Source organism: Salvia miltiorrhiza, chromosome 4 (assembly GCF_028751815.1).
Source record: "Salvia miltiorrhiza cultivar Shanhuang (shh) chromosome 4, IMPLAD_Smil_shh, whole genome shotgun sequence".
Taxonomy (NCBI): Eukaryota; Viridiplantae; Streptophyta; class Magnoliopsida; order Lamiales; family Lamiaceae; genus Salvia; species Salvia miltiorrhiza.
Window position 1 is genome coordinate 6738535 of NC_080390.1, and position 7042 is coordinate 6745576.

The following is a 7042-nucleotide window of genomic DNA, read 5'->3' on the forward strand; positions in this document are numbered from 1 at the left end:
TCGATTCAGGAATGCATGATATAGTGTTAGCCTTGAGTCTTGAATGTGATAGGTGAAGCTATAGGAAGCTATTCTTTATGTGCTATTTGGAGTTAATTTATTCCTTGGAGTCTTGAATGCGAAAAGGGATTAATTAATCTACGTTCATAGGTGGCCGTTAGAGACGCTTGTGAATAATATAGTGATCTTTCATCAGGGTTGGATTAAAATTGGTAATTGAATCAATAGGTTGAATACATGTAGTTGATTAGTGAAAGTACATCCCTAGGGTCAGAGTTTTCCTATATTTGAGTTAAGTTATCGTTATTTATATGCTCTTTAGTTTTTATTTGATTAATTTTAGTTCGTAAATCACCTTCATTATTGTTTTACCTGTTTACTGTTAGAGTTTGTTTAGGAAATAGATAGTGCAATTTCGTTTTACAGTCTCTGTGGATACGATACTCTGCTTGCTATTTGCGTACTACAATTACACTGTTTAGTTGCAGTTATTGTTGCTATAAAAATAGTGATCAGGCACGGCGGCGGATCCGTCGTGCTGCCCAGCCGAGGATGGAGAAGGAGAAATAGATGGGGGCTGAGAGAGAGAGTCAGGCGGTGGAGGTCCGGTTACCGTTGCCGGAGTTCTGTGAGGGAGACGAGAGAAGAATAGGGAGAAAAGATGGACGACGGTGGTTGGCTCCGCCTACCGCTGCTATCGCCGAATTTCAGGAAGAAGCGCGGTGAGCTATGGAATTTTGTGTGGGCAGAGTGAGTCGAGGGGTGAGAGAGCAGAGCAGAGCATATAGAGAGTAGAGAGCAGAGCAGAGCATAGAGCAGAGAGAGCGCAGGGCAGAGAGGGTAGAGAGCAGAGCAGAGCATAGAGAGAGTAGAGAGCAGAGCAGAGCATAGAGAGAGAGTAGAGAGCAGAGCAGAGTAGAGCATAGAGAGAGTAGAGAGCAGAGCAGAGCATAGAGAGAGCAGAGAGCGAGAGAGCAGAGCAGAGAGTGAGCAGAGAAGAGAGTGAGAGAGCAGAGCAGAAAGAGCGAAAGAGCAGAGAGAGAAGAGCAGAGAGCGAGAGAGCCGAGTGAGAGAGGCTAGTGGGTGTGTTATGTGTTGTGTGTATTCATGTGTGTGTGTGTGTTTTTAATGAAGAAGAAAGATTTTGGGCCTTGCCCTAATTAAATTGGGCCAAAGATGGGCTGCCTTATTTTTTTTAAGAAAGTGGGCTAATTTTAATTATGTTTTGGGCATTTGTTTTAAATTATTTATCTATTTAAGTTCAATTAGTTTATTAATTAGACCTTATACTTGAGTTTGATTAATTAATAATTTCAAGGTATAATTGCATAATATTATATTAATATTACATGCATATATATTAAGTGTGATTACTTGTTATCTGAGACGAGCATGAAATGATTTGCATTAAACATTTTGCTTATAAAAGTCTTTATGATTTAATTGGTTTTATCTCTAAAATCAATTATCAAGAGAATCGAGTAAGGATATTGTTTGTGTCCTTGACTAAAAAATTTTAAGTTTTCAATTATTTGTTCGTTAAATTTTGAAAACCCGGCTAAGTGAATCATAGAATGTTTAGTACACTCACTAAGATATTAAGTTAGATTCACGAGACCTATTAAGAATAGAATTTCTTGTAGGCTTTGTGACCAGGTGGGTTAGCGCTGCTTTCCCAAGACAGGTGTATATGTGTATGATCTTCAGGCTTTGCCTATTCAGGTGGGCTTTATTTTAAAAATGTATCTTGAGTTATATAAGCTCTTATATTTCATGAAAATTGAAAATGTTCGTTTATCCAATATAAATATTTTTATGTGCGTTCTGTATTGTTTAATGCTCGCATAAGCATCGATCGAGATTCTCATTTGGCATAACAAGTTAGATGAGGATTGTGTACACAATGTTAGTGGCTCGATGGGTTGATCGTCATCGTGCACTAACAAAGCTAAGAGGCGTTATAAGGGTGCTTGTCTGGATGTGTTTCGAAGCATAGTTATGATTATTGATCTGACCGGGTGCGTCCCGAGATTGATAAATGGGAGAAAAAAAAAAAGCGATCCGACGGTAGCTAGAGGTCTGGGATCATAAGCAGCGAGTAACAATCGAACGTTACATGGCGCCACTTAATGAGAAAAGTTTTGTCGTGCTTAGAAGTGGATTTTTATTTTAAAACCTTCTGAGTCATGATTGTGATATTGGATAAACTGTCTTTACGAAAATATGAAATGTTTCAGAAAATGCATGCCCACTGAGTACATTAGTACTTAGCCCAAAAATACTTTCAAATGTTTTCTGGTTAGCTGGCTGGTGCTGATGGGACTGAGCTGAGGCTAGGGTTCAACTTCCTTTTAAGACTTCCGCTGTAGCAGTAAATAATACCTTGTCTTTTATTTTCTAAATTCAAGACTCTCATGTTACATTTCAAATTACATCTCTGGTCAAGCTTAGAATATTAACTCCTAGTTTTATGCTAATGAATATCGGTTGTCAGAAGCATGAAACAAAACTTGTGATCCAAAGGGGACTAGCCTAACTTGTCATCTTATTATTCGGGTTCAATAAGGATTTTTCCTTATGTTATTTATATAAAATGGTTACACCTCGATTGTATTTATTTCTTTAAGAATTGGGGTGTCACATCTCTCTACATATTTATAGAGATGGCTACGAAAAATTTCTATATTAAAACATTTGTATATATCCTAAACAAAATTTGTGGTGGCCATTGCCAGATCTGCAGAGAGTCGATGTGATGATGTTAACGCAATGTTAATTATTTCTATATAGGCAATTAAAATTATTAATTCTAGATTGTCATATTGCTTGGAAACTTGTTACAAGATTATATTTATGAGACGATTTAACTAGTAGAAGGAGATGCGTTTAGATTCGGAAACCTATTTTTCCCATTTGGTTGAGTACTATTCTAAACAAGGATTTGTCTTTAAAAAAAGGAACGAAAGAGCACAAAAAACATCTAGAGTTATTTTCTGTCCATCCAAATGTACTATTTAAGAAAGCAATTATAATAGTATAATATTTGTTAGAAAATATGACACTTGTTTGGCGTAAGATTAATAGATTATAACTCAGAAACACAAATACATATGATCATAAAAACAAAAGATAAATTGTATTGAGATTAGAAAAATAATTAGAACAAACTATATAGATATAAGCCAAGGTTCAATGAAGAAGGCCTAAATGTAAGAAAGAAGAGAGATGATCTCATCCGTTGATCTTATCTAATCTAACGAATATGATTTATCCACGCTATGTTCAACGGATTTTTTCGTTGAACATATGGGGGGCCGAAACCCAGAACCCCCAAAAATATTATGTTCAACGAAAAAATCCGTTAAACTTGGCGTGAATAAATTATGTCCGTTAGATTAGATAAGATCAACGGATGTGATTACTTCTCTCTTCTTTCTTACATTTAGGCCTTTTTCATTAAACCTAACACACACACACACACACACACACACACACACACACACATATATATATATATATATATATAGGGGACCGCTCCAATAAGACCCCCTAATTTTAGTGAAATCTAGGGCACGATCTGGTGCTTTTATTTCATCAATCTTATGGCTGATATTGTATCTGGAGGGTGATTTTTTTTGCAGGGTTCGAATCCTGGAGGGAGCTGAATATTTTAAATTTTGTTATTCATCAGTATATATTGCATTGTTCATCGGTATATATTGCCTTGTTCATCAGTATATATGTCTTATTCATTACCAATTTTTTAAATTTCATTTTTCATTAGTATATACATCTTGTTCGTTAGATATACGTCTTATTTATTAGTATTATATGTCTTATTCATTGTCCTCATGTTACACGAAAAATAGGGGGTGTCACTGGAGCGCGCCCCTATATATATATATGGCCGCTCCAATGAGACCCCCTAATTTTAGTGAGATCTAGGGCACGATCTGGTGCATTTATTTTATCAATCTTATGGCTGATATTGTATCTGGAGGGAGATTTTTTTTCACAGGATTCGAATCCTGGAGGGAGCTGAATATTTTAAACTTTTTTATTCATCAGTATATACTGCATTGTTCAACAATATATATTGCTTTGTTCATCAATATATAGGTCTTATTCATTACTAATTTTTTAAATTTTGTTTTTCATAAGTATATACATCTTGTTCGTTAGATATACGTCTTGTTCATTAGTATTATATTTCTTATCCATTGTCCTCATGTTACACAAAAAATAGGGGGTCTCACTGGAGCGTGCCCCTATATATATATATAGGTGTGGTTCTATTGAGAATGCTAAATGTGTTGAGAATTGAAAATAATGAACAAATCAATAAAATTGATGAACATGCATATCTATTTAAATATGATGAAAATCTCGTTCTCTCCAGGATTCGAACCCTTACCAAAATGCTTGTTCTTAAAAATTATTGACATGTTCATCAAAATTATTAACTTTTTCGATAGAGTTAAGACGCATTCTCATTTCTCAACACATTTAACATTCTCAACGGAATATTTTTCTCTCTCTCTCTCTATATATATATATATATAGTTGGGTCAATGAAACTCTCTTTCCGCAAGATGAATTACATTCTGATAATGATCACGGCATTAGCGTGTCGTCTCCAAAAATAAAACGAATATATTATTTGAAGTAGAATAGAGACAAGAATTGAGCTCTTCGAACTTATTATTACATGTAGAAACTATGTAAATTGTATTCTTGTGAATGAGGAAGGCAAGTGCTTACTATCCTATAAATAGGCACACCGATATCATGGGAGAGCTTGCTGGAATAATAGCACATCAAAATCCTTCATTGCTCATCAACGCACATAAAATTAACGGAGAATAGCATAATTACATATTTTGTGATTATTTTATTTCTTATCTCTTGAGATAATATATTTAATGATTTTTTTATCTGGTATGTTTGATCATTTAACAATTTGGTTGGAAATTGAATTAAAAAAGAAAAAAGAGAATTTGGTTAGATATACTTTCCAAGTCATTTGAAGCCCTATATTTTGGACAATAATTATTGGGCTTATCATCTCATAAAGCTTTTTTAAGCCCAAGTTATAGCAGTCCCGCAATATCGAGTGAAATATTATTGTTGTATAATTCAAAACAGCTCAAAGTTTAATATTTGAGCGAAACCCCTACTCTAGCCAAAACCTTTTAGTTGTAGGAAAAAATGTCCATGAAGATAAAAATGTGGAAAATATAGCCTTTTTAGTGTTGAAATGACTAAGTTATCCTTACTAATATATTTTGATTAATTAATATCTTACCATTTTCGAAAATATAACAAAATATTAAAAAGAGAAATAGTAAAAACAAAACCTAGATTTTGGGTGAAATCATTCTTCCCCAAGTCACCTTCATTACCAACGACCTTTTCCGGCGACCTCATTCCGGCGGTTTCGCAAGGCGGTCTCCACGGCCGTCTTACTCTCTTCATCTCGTTTTCGGTAAGCTACTTCCTTCTAATTTCATATATCTTTTGAATATGTTGTGAGGTTTTTGAAAAAGTAGAATTTCAAAAAATTTGTTGGGAAAATGTACTAGAAAAATATGTTAATCCTCTTTGTAATGATGTTCAAAACCACGAGATATGTTTGATTTGTTATATTATTAGTGAATATTTATGAAGTTCTTGGTTTTTTATTCGATTTTTTCGCAATGTGTTTTTGGTTACACACAAAACTGATGGTTACACACAAAAACGATGGTTACACACAATTTCATAAAATAATGTGTGTAACACTGTTACACACTTTATCGTCATCAATTGTGTGTAACAGTAAGAAATTAACCATTACACACATTATCGTCCGAATTTGTGTGTAACAGTACGAAATGCTTTATTACACACATTATCGATCAAAAATGTGTGTAATAATGGAAATTGCTTACTGTTACACACATTATCGACCACAATTGTGTGTAATGGTTCAAACTTCACTGTTACACACATTATCGGCCAAAAAATGTGTGTAATAATGAAAATTGCAGAGGGAGAGCGGCGCGGTCTAAGGCGGTGAAGGCAGCGGCGCCGGTGAAGTCAGCGGCGTCTGAAAATCTATGTGGGCTTCCGGTGCGGGTGAAGGCAGCGGCGCGGTCTGAGGCGGTGACGGCGGCGCCTAGGTCAGAGAAGGTGGCGGCAGCGGCGCGGTGGGGCGGAGGCGTGAAGACGGCGGCAAAATTATAGGGTTTGACTTGGCTGGATCTATGTTCGGGGGTCTTCCGGCGCGGGTGAAGGCAGCGGCGCGTTCGGTCTGAGACGGTGACGGCGGCGGCCTGGTGGCGGAGGTGTGAAAATGGCGGCTGAATTCTAGGGATTGAGTTTTTTGAAATTTAGATGTAGTAAATTTTTTGTAGTAATTTTATTTGAAGTAATTTTATGTAAAGTAATTTTGTATTTTAATTCAAATATATTAAATAAAACTTTTCAGCTTTTCTAAATTCCAGAAAATTTAAATAAGGGTAGAAAAGTCATAAAAGCTACTATTTCCATATTTTGTTTTTGGTGGACAATTTTTCCTTTTGTTATGTGGGATAGGCTAATTGAGCCCATTTACTCTTAATATTTTATGATGACAAAAAATTAAGGTCGCTCTATTTGGTAGAGTGAATTGTGATTAAGAAAATTCGGATAAGATTGACTCGACATAAAATACGTTGATTATTATTAAAATACGATTTTATTGAAAAACTAAAAAAAGAAAAAACCTAACGAAAACCCTTAAAAGCACAAAAGACGCAAACTAAGGACTGAGCCTTATTAAAAAATACGTTGATATTTAAATGTAATGCTTATTTATCGTAGGGTGATAATAATTTAGCAGATTCTTGACATTTCAAAATGAGTAAAATTTTGAAATAGCCAAAATGAAGCATAAAACACAATTTATGGCCGCACATTGAAAAAATACAAAATTTGGCCATATTTATTGATTTGGACGTTTTTACCCTTAATAAGGCGGACCGGGTAGGATCAGGCACGCGGGTCGCGTGCCGGGTCGGGT

At 35.3% G+C, this 7042-nt stretch overlaps 1 long non-coding RNA gene across 1 annotated transcript; it reads left to right on the forward strand.

The window, feature by feature from the left end:
• The first annotated feature begins 5250 nt into the window (after positions 1 to 5250).
• On the forward strand, positions 5251 to 6479 carry LOC131022523 (uncharacterized). Its single transcript, XR_009101319.1, has 2 exons — positions 5251 to 5485; positions 6030 to 6479. It is a non-coding gene; the product is annotated as an uncharacterized LOC131022523 (long non-coding RNA).
• Positions 6480 to 7042: the final 563 nt, after the last annotated feature.